General features: G+C 39.2%; 1 pseudogene; it reads left to right on the top strand.

Moving 5' to 3' along the window:
• The first annotated feature begins 388 nt into the window (after positions 1-388).
• On the top strand, positions 389-11,191 carry LOC149154987 (alpha-dioxygenase PIOX-like; annotated as a pseudogene).
• The last annotated feature ends 1,484 nt before the right edge of the window (positions 11,192-12,675 follow it).

Genomic DNA, 12,675 nt, shown 5'->3' with positions numbered 1-12,675 from the left:
AAAAAGAGATGAACCATGATCTACTCTGAGCTTTATTTTCATTTATGAACATGGCAGGGATGGTACCGTGTATAACTACGTGGTTAATGACAAAAAAATTATTTTTATTATTTTTCTGTGAAATAAATATCCTGCATAAAAATACGTTAGCCAATCATAAAATTCAAACGGGTCAGGTCGATAAAAATAAGTCCACCCAGAGAAAATAAAGTCACTCCATTCTACCTAACACAAAAGAGTGAATTCTGAATGACTCCGTTCTAGCTTTCGACTACTCTGGTCTCAGCCCTCTATATAAAGGCCTCCAGTGTTCTTTCTTCCAGCGCAGAGAGCATTCCCCTCCTCTTCGATCTTGCGTATTAATTGTAGTTGTATTCTGTTTGAGATCATGGGTTTGCTTGACCGGAACCTCGTCTCCCAATATTCAAGATTGAGTTTCATAGACAGGCTCCTCTTCCTAGTAAGTATCACCATGAAATGAAATGTTGTAAATGTAGAATACTGAATGAATGAGGGGTTATGAACTTAGATGTTTCTCTTTTTTTCCTGATCTGCAGATTATACATTTGGTGGATCGATTCTACGCGTGGCATAGATTGCGTGTCTGCCTAGGACTCCTATACCTGGAGATAAGGCGGACATTGCACGAACGTTATAATCTTATCAATGTGGGAAGTACGGCAGTGCAGGGAGGAAGATATAATGCAGTGGATAGAACTCCTGATGGAAGTTACGATGACCTGTTCTGTGCCGAAACAGGATGCCAAGGGGCGTTCTTTGGGCGAAACATGCTGCCTTCTCAGCATGATAAGGTCATTAAACCATCCCACCAAATGTTGTTTCCTTTTCACATGTCATTAATCTGATAACTAAATTACATGTGCATTTACTAAACAGTTGCTAAAGCCACATCCCATGGTATTTGCTACCAAGCTGCTCTCTCGGAGGAAAATGGTAGATACAGGCAAACAATTTAACATGCTTGCTACCACGTGGATCCAGTTCATGATTCATGACTGGGTCGATCACGTTGAAGACACAATATATGTAAGCACAACGTTTTCAATCACCATTATCACAATTTTCAATGCAAATATCATAAATTATATAACATTAACTTTACCTTATTCAATATATATTTAGAGCGTATGCTCTCTGTTAAATTTCTCTCAGTATATTTTCTGGTATAATTTGCCTAGAATTTTGTAGTGATTTTATTAGAATCATAAATTTGAAGAGTGCAATTTTTGCAATCTTAGTGTTCTGAAGCTTTTCAGGGTGCCGGAATTATAGATAGTTAAAAAAAATTGTTTAAACAGATTTGATCACAATTTTTTCCTGTTGGGGATTTTTCTGGTAAAATCCCAAAAAACAAACAAAACTAAACACAGAGAGGCAATGCTTTGTTTCTCTTCCTCAGGATCTTTTTGCACAGGGAAGCTTTTAATAAAAATTCTCAGAACAGAGTATTACACAGCCATAAAAATCCTTGTATTCATTAAAATATAAAATGCCTGAAACAACATTCATCCTCTTTCACTCAGAGGGATTTACCAAAAATACATTCACCCAACTCTGATACATATTCATCCTCTTTGCTGAGAGGGATTCACCAAATTTAATTCATTCTACAAAACTCTATTTTCACCTGACAATTTACTGTGCTAGGTTTACTGCTGTAAAACCCATTTTTACATTCACTGCTGTGAAAACATTTTACATATACTGCTGTAAAATAAATTTACATATGCAGTAAAATTTCATTACATTCCAATTTCAAAAATACCTGTGCATTCTTTTCTTTTTCATTTCAATGCAAATCCAATACATTTAAAAATCAACACTGTTCTATGCACTGCTGTGCATCTCCCTTGTTCTTTCGCTGCTGCGAGCTTCACCACCAGTCAACAAAAGACATGCTGCTCCCTTGTTCTTCGTGGATAGCACTGCTGTGCATTATCCTCTCTCACACAACACGATTTTCATTACAATGAGCAACTGATTTTTTTTATGCATTGCTGTGCAACACCAAAGTTCACCATTCCCCTTCTGCGTTCCTCTTTTTATTCATATGTGCATGTTATCAAAAATGGTCAACAATACAAAACGTTTTAACCCTAAAACAAAAGCTTATATGAAAACATAAAACAAACGTGCACTTAATTATTTTACGTGCTGTAAATAAAAAAAACTTCAATGTTTACCAACTTTCTACGACCATATTTAAATTTGTTTTAACCCTTTTGCAGATGGAACAGGCGGTCAACCAGACTTTATTTTACACTCCACGCAATGCATTTAATTGTTGGCTCGTATGCATCTTGGAACAATCGACGGCGGAGGTTGATGAAGGCAATCGGACGGCGGTGATGAATATCGGGAGACCTTTTGCTGCAGGACTTTAGCGCCCGAGAAATGACTTTTTCTTACGTATGGGGAGAGCCACGCGTCAACACCAAATTGTATCGGGCTCTTGTGTACGAAAACAACTTTACGCTGGAAGGCGGTCCGAGATTGGAAGGTGGTTTTGCTGAGCGGTTTGGGCGTTGGTACGGCTGCTGAGTCGGCTGCCCACGTCTGCCTGCACGGTGTCTGCAACCTGCAGTTGGAATTAACATTCCAACACTCCCCTTTAATTTCAACTGCTGGGCATTCAAACATACCCAAACACTTCCTCACATAGAGGGATTCACCAACTGCTGTTACAAAAACATCTTCCTCACATAGAGGGATTCACCAATACTGCTTCTGATGCAGTTCCACAAACAATCAAAGTTGTCTTCCTCTTAACAGAGGGATTCACCTGAGACTGTGCTGAAGAGCACCTTCCTCATGACAGAGGGATTCACCAGTGTATGCTAAAAAGCATCTTCCTCTTGACAGAGGGATTCACCATGACATTGTGCTGAAAAGCACCTTCCTCTTTAACAGAGGGTTTCACCAAATGACTGCTTCAAGTGCAGTTCCAAAACAAAACATTCATTGCACTGTTGTGCATACCCATTACATTGTTCTTTTATGCTGCTGCATATTCTCTGCTGCACTGTTGTGCCATCTTCTTTGCTGCGTCTACCCCACACTGCTGTGTCTGCTCCACGCTACTGCGTCTACACCTGCATTGCTGTGCGTTTCACTACTTGCTATTGTGTTGCTGCACTTCACTTACATTTCTTTACAAACTCTGCATTGCTGTGCGTTAATAAAAAAATTCTTACATATGTGTTGCTGCGCCTTCCCTTTCTCACATTCACACTGCTGTGTGAGAATTCTTCACTTGTGCACTTATGCGTGCTTCCCTTCTTCACAATGGGAAAACTTTTCTTCACGCTGCTGCACCTCTCTTGCTCTGGTTTCATTTTCTTCGCACTGTTGTGCTTCTCCTTCTTGCCATCACGCTGCTGCCTTTTTCTTATTCACTGTTGTCCATTACATTTCGTTTTTATTCTTTTTAACAAAAAAAAATCTTCATGTTGCTGCATTTTTCATATTCACACTACTGTGTGAAAAATTTCATTGCATTCTCAAACACTGGGCATTTACGCTCTGTTGCGTTTTGCCCTCTTCTCATTTTCTTCTCACTGCTTTGCGCTTTCATTGCCAATACAAAACATTTCCATCTGCTATGTATTACACTCACTCTGCTATGAGTATATTCTCTCATATTACATAAAAGGAAAACTACATTCCATTGCTATGCATTTCAATGCATGTGCTCCACACAAAAAAAATTCTATGCTGCTGTGCATTCTAATCCATGTGCTCCACACACAAAAGTTTCCACGCTGCCCATGTTCTATGTTTTGGCTTCGCACTGCTGTGCGGGTCTCCTTACTTTGCATTACAATGCATATAATTCACATCTAATTCATCTTCATTTTCACTCACACAGTGTTGTGCGTTCTACTGCTTCTCATTTTTCTTATCGCGCTGCTGCACTTCTCATTTCAACGCTGCCCCTTTTTCTTCTCTGCACTTCTGTGCACATTGCATTGCATATGTGATAAAAAAAATTACATTTTTCATCATCGCTGCATATTACATTTCAAAAGTATTAACAACAAAAAAGATTTCATTTGCACTCTGCTGCGCTGCAATACATCCTCCATGCAATCTCCATGCCCTGCAGATTTTTTTTTCTCTGCTTTTATGGCAGATTTAATTCCATATCTCTCTCCTATAACAAGATCTTCATCAAAGAATGACTGTTAAAACAATTCAGCAATAATGATAAAAAATTACAAGCTCCCCTTAACTGTATGCATTGTCTTTTTTCAGCAAAGTTTTCTCAAAAGAAACTTAGATCAGCTGAAAAGCTCAAGGGACTTTCAGGCTGTATTTCCTTCCTTCTCCATACTTGTGTAACTTTCTTCTTTTGTGTGGGTCTAGCTTGCATAGGAGCCCATCTTAAGTTACAGTCACGTGCCATATGCCCAATGTTATGACACTTGAAACATTCTACATTGTTCATGAATAAGAATTCATGATTTCTTCTTGTAAAATTGTTTCTTGGAGATTGTCGGAGACTACAACATCTATCTCTATGAAATGCTCTACAGTCTTTTGACATATGACCAAAGTTTGAGCAAGCATAACAATAACCATAAAATGAACTTTGGTACCTGGGAGATGGAGGTTTCCTTGATGTACTTCTGAAGCCTTGCTGCCTTGAGATTCTTTGTTGATAACCATCGCCTCTTGCCTCTTTGACATCAGCTACATTTCTTCTTGGAGCTGGTTTTCTGCTTGGAGTATGATTTCTTCTATTGTACCCATGATCTTTCTCCTTGCCTTTGCTGGAACTAGGAGCATCACCATTTCTTTCTGGCTTCTTCACATCTCCTTTTCTTAAAGCATTTTCATTCTTGTTTGAGGGTTCACCTACATACCCAAGTCCTGATTTATCAGATGGAGATCTGTGATAGCTGAGCATGTCATCCAAGGCTTGAGAACTCTTCATGATTTTTTTCATCCCTTCAACCTTTTTCCTGAGGAGGACAATTTCTTCTTCCAATTTTTTACATTCATTATTTTTCTTTGCAAGTTGTTCCTCTCTTTTTTCCTTGCTACGAGTAGCTTCAGCTGCTACTACTTTGAGGGAGATAATATCTGACTTCATTTTGGAGATTTCTGCTTGACTACTCTCCATTTTCTTTTCAGCTCCTTGTGCATGCTTCCTGGCTTCTTATAGTTCAGACTTAAGGGAGGAGACCTCTACCTTGTACTGTCCAATCTCTTCTACAAGCTTGTTTATTCTCTTGTGCCTTTGTTCAAGTTGACTTAACAAGTCATCTTCCTGCTTCTTTGCTTTATTTAGCTGATTTGTCATTGATATGACTTCTTCATGATGTTTCCTCTTGCTTTCATCAAGTTCCTTCTTAAGCTTGACGAGCTCTTCATCCCTTTCTTTTACTTGAAGTTTGATGAGGTCAACCTTCTCACATTCAGCTTCTATGATGGGTTCAGAATTTTCTTCTTCACTGATGGTCATGGTCAGTGCTCCCTTTGCATGAAGGTCATGCAATCTGTCCCATATATCCTTTGCTGATGAATATTTTCCTAGCTTCTTCTTCACAGAATCACGCAGTCCATCCAAGATTATTTTTGCTGCTTGTGCATTATACTCCTTGGATTCTTTATCCTTCTTGCTATCATCAATCACTGATTCCCAGATTTCAATCCCTTGAGACTGTAAGACAGCCCTCATTTTTATTTCCCACATATCAAAATTTCCATTAAACTTTGAAGCCTCAAATAGAATGCTTTCAAATAGATTGTCTTCTATTTTAATAGAAGAGGGAGACACAACCTTAGAAGGTTTGGAGACTTTTTTCTTTGACCTTGCCATTCTTAACTATTTTTAAAATCCTTGACTGTGTTTTTAAAATGACTCACTGTTTCTTCAACAGCAACAAAAAAAACTTTGAGGAATACCTGGGTTCTTTTGCCTGAGACTTCACACTGCTGGAGAAGTTTTACTGCTGCTGCAACAAGAGTCTTTCCTTCAGCTTCCTTGACACTTTTAAAGAGCCTGAACCAGCTCTGTCACCATCAAAGAGCCTGGACCAGCTCTGATACCACTGTTGGGGATTTTTCTGGTAAAATCCCAAAAACAAACAAAACTAAACACACAGAGGCAATGCTCTGTTTCTCTGCCTCAGGATCTTTTTGCACAGGGAAGCTTTTAATAAAAATTCTCAGAACAGAGTATTACACAGCCATAAAAATCCTTGTATTCATTAAAATATAAAATGCCTGAAACAACATTCATCCTCTTTCACTCAGAGGGATTTACCAAAAATACATTCAGCCAACTCTGATACATATTCATCCTCTTTGCTGAGAGGGATTCACCAAATTTAATTCATTCTACAAAACTCTGTTTTCACCTGAGAATTTACTGTGCTGGGTTTACTGCTGTAAAACCCCTTTTTACATTCACTGCTGTGAAAACATTTTACATATACTGCTGTAAAATAAATTTACATATGCAGTAAAATTTCATTACATTCCAATTTCAAAAATACTTGTGCGTTCTTTTCTTTTGCATTTCAATGCAAATCCAATACATTTAAAAATCAACACTGTTCCAAGCACTGCTGTGCATCTCCCTTGTTCTTTCGCTGCCGCGAGCTTCACCACCAGTCAACAAAAGACATGCTGCTCCCTTGTTCTTCGTGGATAGCACTGCTGTGCATTATCCTCTCTCACACTACACGATTTTCATTACAATGAGCAACTGATTTTTTGTATGCACTGCTGTGCAACACCAAAGTTCACCATTCCCCTTCTGCGTTCCTCTTTTTATTCATATGTGCATGTTATCAAAAATGGTCAACAATACAAAACGTTTTAACCCTAAAACAAAAGCTTATATGAAAACATAAAACAAACATGCACTTAATTATTTTACGTGCCGTAAATAAAAAAACTTCAATGTTTACCAACTTTCTACGACCATATTTAAATTTGTTTTAACCCTTTTGCAGATGGAACAGGCGGTCAACCAGACTTTATTTTACACTCCACGCAATGCATTTACTTGCTGGCTCGTATGCATCTTGGAACAATAGACGGCGAAGGTTGATGAAGGCAATCGGACGGCGGTGATGAATATTGGGAGACCTTTTGCTGCGGGACTTTAGCGCCCGAGAAATGACTTTTTCTTACGTATGGGGAGAGCCACGCGTCAACACCAAATTGTATCGGGCTCTTGTGTACGAAAACAACTTTACGCTGGAAGGCGGTCCGAGATTGGAAGGCGGTTTTGTTGAGCGGTTTGGGCGTTGGTACGGCTGCTGAGTCGGCTGCCCACGTCTGCCTGCACGGTGTCTGCAACCTGCAGTTGGAATTAACATTCCAACATTTCCCATCTCAGAAATAGAAAACACCATATATTTTACGAGAAATTATATAACATTAACATTAATTCATGATTTTTCAGGTAGAGTTAAGCGCCCCACCCAACGTTGCACCGCAATGTCCGAAGGAATTCAAATTCTTCGAAAGCAAAGCAGTGCCTACTGGCAGCTGTGACATCAAAACAGGATCACGAAATAGGAGGACCGCCTAGTGGTAAGAAAACCTGCTTGGACTAAACGCTCTATCTCTCTATAAATCCTCTAAATTGTGAAGGTGTCTCACAATATATATAAATGTATATACTCTTGTCATGCTATACGTAAATAAACAGGGATGGGAGTGTTGATAAAAATAGCTAAAACAACACAATTACAGAAACTCAATCATATATTATGCACAAATGGTGTATGTGCAAAGACACTCACTCTATTAAATAGAGTTTCTGAGATCTAACTTATTCCCAAATTAGATAGAGAGGTTGAGAGAATTTCTCAACAATCACAAACCAACTTCTTAAATATGGAATGTAAGCATTAACTCCAACATCCCCCCTTAATGATTACATTACATGAAAATAACAAAATAATCAAGCTTATTAGTAGATGCTCCATCAAGTTGTCTTATAACCCTCGGAAAGGTGTAGTTGGCAAGTTGGATTCCCGAGTTCCCTTCCTCAACTCCCGAATCAAGGACCTCCCGAAGTCAATTACTGGACAACATCCCAATCTGTCACATAACCTCATTAGGAAACCACCTCCATGTCTACCACTAATGAGGGATCCTTCCCTAGATCCACAACTACCATACTATCTGGACAACCATCCATATTGAGCCTTACTGCTACTTGATTTCTTCAGACACAATTGATTGCAATCACTGAACCCCTAGTCATTCTATGGATGAGAATTCTAGCATTGTAGCATACGTAACAGGCGTCCAGATCTGACAGGTCGCCTCTGCACGCCGAGTCCATCGAGGTAGTGCCTACTTTTCGAATCCAGTCCTCCTTCGTCTGTATGCCCGCGCACAAGAGGGGGCTTGATACAAAGCTCGACGTTCTGTTCACACAGACCGCCACCAAATCTGGCGAGAGAGCAAGAAAGTCGAGCAAGGCGCGCGCTGTTTGGCAGCAATCGGATTGAAATATGGTGGGTTCGCAGGAAGACTTATACCACGGCAACTGGTGGACGTAATCAAATTTTCCCAGAAAACAGTCGTGTAACCAACTCCAACGCACAACAATTTTATTGCATTTTTGCATAAAATTCCCAATATGAGAATCTAGATTCCATCAACAGATCTACAATGCATCCTCCAGCTCCTTTCAGAGAGGTGCAGCGCTGGCCATCACAATCTGAATGGGCAACAGATCGTAGCCTCCTTCCAACGTGTTCTTGGCAAAGGCAAGAACTATGGGAGGCACGACAAGCGCCACCATGACCTTGAATCTTTGCACCAGATCCAACAGGCTCCCGATTTTGAGCTTCTGCATGCAGAGAATAGCAGACCCGGCCCTGAGCGAGAAGATATGAAACAAAGGGAGTATGCACAACCAAGCTGGATTTGTTAGAATGCACAAAACAACAAACGGTTGCAAAACCCGTGAACTTGATCAGACTGGATAGAAACCAGAGATCCACCCCAATCCAGATCTTGAGTCTCTTGATGATGGAAAAACTAAGAACTAATCTTTTATTTCCTCACAACAAAGGTTCAGATCTAGCTCCGATACCATGATAAAAATAGCTAAAGCAACACAATTACAGAAGCTCAATCATATATTATGCACAAATGTTGTATGTGCAAAGACACTCACACGCACAGATTTACATTCAGATTACTCTATTAAATAGAGTTTCTGAGATCCAACTTATTCCCAAATTAGATAGAGAGGTTGAGAGAATTTCTCAACCATCACAAACTAACTTCTTAAATATGGAATGTAAGCATTAACTCCTACAAGTGTAGTGTATGGAAACAACCCGAGTGAATAAAAAAAATTAAGAACATTCAAAGATGGTAAGTTGAAGTTGGGGGACGATGGCCTTCTTCTTCACGACAAAGACGGAATTGCCCTCTCTGGAGATGTTCGTAATTCAGGGGCAGGGGTGTCGGTTATGCAGGCTCTTTTTATCAAAGAACATAATTCCGTTTGCGACATGTTGAAGGTAATTATATTTTATTGCAGAAATTCTCAATAATCCAATCTAACTTATAGAATACTATGGATGTTACTTGACTATGACCATTGATTATTAAAGTTTTTCATTGAAATTCACATCTGGACCCTCAGCACTAAGATCAATCTCATTGCAGACTAATATAATTTGGTCAACTAATTTATAAATGCAGCTTCACTATATTGGTATGAGCGACGAGGATTTGTATCGCTATGCAAGATTAGTGACTTCAGCCGTGATACCCAAGATCCACACCATTGACTGGACGGTGGAGCTCGTCAAAACGGACACCCTCCTTGCTGGAATGAACGCCAATTGGTACATATAATTACATATTGTTTTACACGGGTTGTAATCTTGAAATTTAAGGCAAAGGGCTAAAATATCAGAGCTAAAACATAAAGGAATTCGTATTTTTTATAAAATGTTTAAATACAGGCTTTCTTCTTATTAATGAACGAAGCTTTCACTATGTGCAGGTATGGGTTATTGGGTAAGAAGGTGAAGAACATCTTTGGTCACACTGGAAGTTCTCTTCTGAGCGGCTATATAGGAATGCCCAAGCCTCAGAGTCATGGAGTCCCATACTCTCTCACTGAGGAATTTGTGGGTGTCTATCGAATGCACAGTCTGTTGCCAGACAGCATCCTCGTCAGAGACATTCATGGAACTCCAGTGGACAACAAAACCCCTCCGATTCTCAAAGAGTGAGTTGAGTTTACAGCATCACTTAGATTGGAACTCTGTTCACATTCTGGTTATTTTGGAAGCAGTTTGAACTTTAGACTATGATAAAAGGAAATAGTAGTTAAATATCCGGTGTCATCCATTCATGTGACTCACAGGATAGAGATGAAGGAACTAATAGGAATTCCAGGAGAAGAAACGTTATCAGATATTGGTAAGGAATGTCACATTGTATCAATGGGGCATCAACCCTGTGGGGCCCTTAATCTGTGGAACTACCCTGTATGGATGAGAGACATTATCGCTCAGGACCCCGATGGAAATGAGAGACCATATCCTGTAGACATGCCCGCACTGGAGAGTAAGAAATTTATTACTTTAGTTACTGATTGCACTTCTTTTTTTTCTTCATGTTTTTTCTCTTTTAATTTCATCCTATTTTAAATTTGTTAAATTAAAACGTGAAGTAGCAGATTTGATAGAGTGTACTTTTTCAGTTTATCGTGATAGGGAGAGGAGCATAGCAAGATACAATGAATTCCGGCGGAATATGCTGATGATTCCCATCTCAAAATGGGAAGACCTCACAGACGATGAGGATGAAATCCAAATGTTGAAAGAGGTCTATGATAACGACATTGAACTTCTAGAGGTCTATGATAAGATGCGTTTTGTGAATATATGTCGATTGCAGTCGATTGGAGGCAGATCACTTTTTCACGAGTGATTTCAAGAAAGAAGTGTATACGGAGGTTGGGATGGCATGGATAAACAACACAGAGGGCCTCAAAGACGTGCTGAAACGTCACCATCCAGAGTTGGTAGAGAAATGGATGAATTCATCGAGTGCATTTTCTGTGTGGAATGCGTCCCCGGAACCCAAGAACAACACGCCCCTCTATCTTCGTCTCTCTCTAGGTGTTACTGTGTGTCTCTGCATGATATTATTGAGATGTGGTTCCTGAGGGCATGAGACCTCTTTATTCCCCGTTTCTTTCTTTCTTTCATTGTGTGTGTTTTACCTAAGCGCCAATTACCTGTTTCATTGTGTTGCATTTTTGTTGCAAGTGCTGTTGTTGAATAAAGAAATGTATTGTACTCCCCTTTCTGGGAGAAATTGTAAAAAGTTTCGGTGAGTGTAATCGGGGCAATAAACTTATATTGGTTACCGACAAAATACTCTCTCCATCTAAAAGCATGTTATATCCGTTACCTATCATAGGTATGGTTGACGTTACATATTTACATCGTGTCATTGATATTGTCTACGTTACATATTTACATCGTGTTGCAATAAGGCACGGTTTATGCTTGACATAATTATAGTGCACTTTTTTTTCTAAAACTATTTATAACACGGTCGGATGGTGTATGTGGGCTATGTTCCAACGATTTTTGGACCTGCTACCAGTTCTTTTATTTTTAGGGTGGTTTGCCCAGGTTAGAAAAGTAACTGATATGTGTAATTGATCGATATAAATAAAAGTTTCACCCAATGTAGTCTCTCTAAATAAAGTCTCTCTGCATATTTTGTGGTTACCTTATGCAGTTGGCTTAGCTCCACCACGAATTAAATCAACTCAATGTGTTTAGTACAAACATATATTCACCTAGTGTTGACTAGATAAATGAAAGAACTAGTTATGTGTACATCGTGGGATCCACTCACAATGAATCTAAATTTGTCATTTTCTTCAAATTAGTAATCATGGGTGTGGCCATTGGTTTTCAACCCTCCATCTAAAACCTCTTCGCATACGTATCCCACCTAAGGAAAAAACTCCCATGGTCTCTACCAAACCACCAACCCTAAGCACTAATGCATCATCCTGGTATCATTCATCTTGAATTCAATTGCCATGTTGGGCTACTCTACACCTATTAAAATAAAAATCATATACACACAACACCAAGGTAAATAGATAGGTATGAACAAATATGTAATACAAGTTAAGAGTTTGTTTCACTTTTGGTGAAGTCCATAATGTGTAAACATGCATCAATTATAGAATAATATGTTTTTAATGCCCACTACAGTCCATATAAGGAGTGATTAAGCCTACACGCATTGGAATCCCTCCCATTTGCCTCAAATCCCTGATATTTCTCTATGACTTCTTCCCCAATGATCCCATTAAGGAAAGGTGTCATCTTTAGGGAGCAAAACCAAATAGTGGAAAATCTCATGAAGTATGCTTCCTATTTAACCACAATACCATAATTGATCCCATGTTAAAGAAACACCCTAAGGTGCTCTTCCTTTCTACAACAATGCCTACCCAATCTGAGAAATAACCATGCAACTTCACTTAAACATCTCCAATATATCTAAGACCATACTCTAGTGTGCTCCTCAAATGTCTAAGCACATATTCTGTTGCTACATGATGCTCCTGTCTTACCTCCACCACAAACTAACTCAAGGTGTCGAGTACAAAACATATGTTGG

The sequence above is a fragment of the Pinus tabuliformis genome, chromosome 9 (assembly GCF_031772625.1).
Source record: "Pinus tabuliformis cultivar Carrire ecotype Pingquan chromosome 9, CPIR1, whole genome shotgun sequence".
NCBI classification, from domain to species: domain Eukaryota; kingdom Viridiplantae; phylum Streptophyta; class Pinopsida; order Pinales; family Pinaceae; genus Pinus; species Pinus tabuliformis.
The sequence above is the reverse complement of the archived record's forward strand: the minus strand, read 5'-3'. Positions and strand labels throughout refer to the sequence as shown.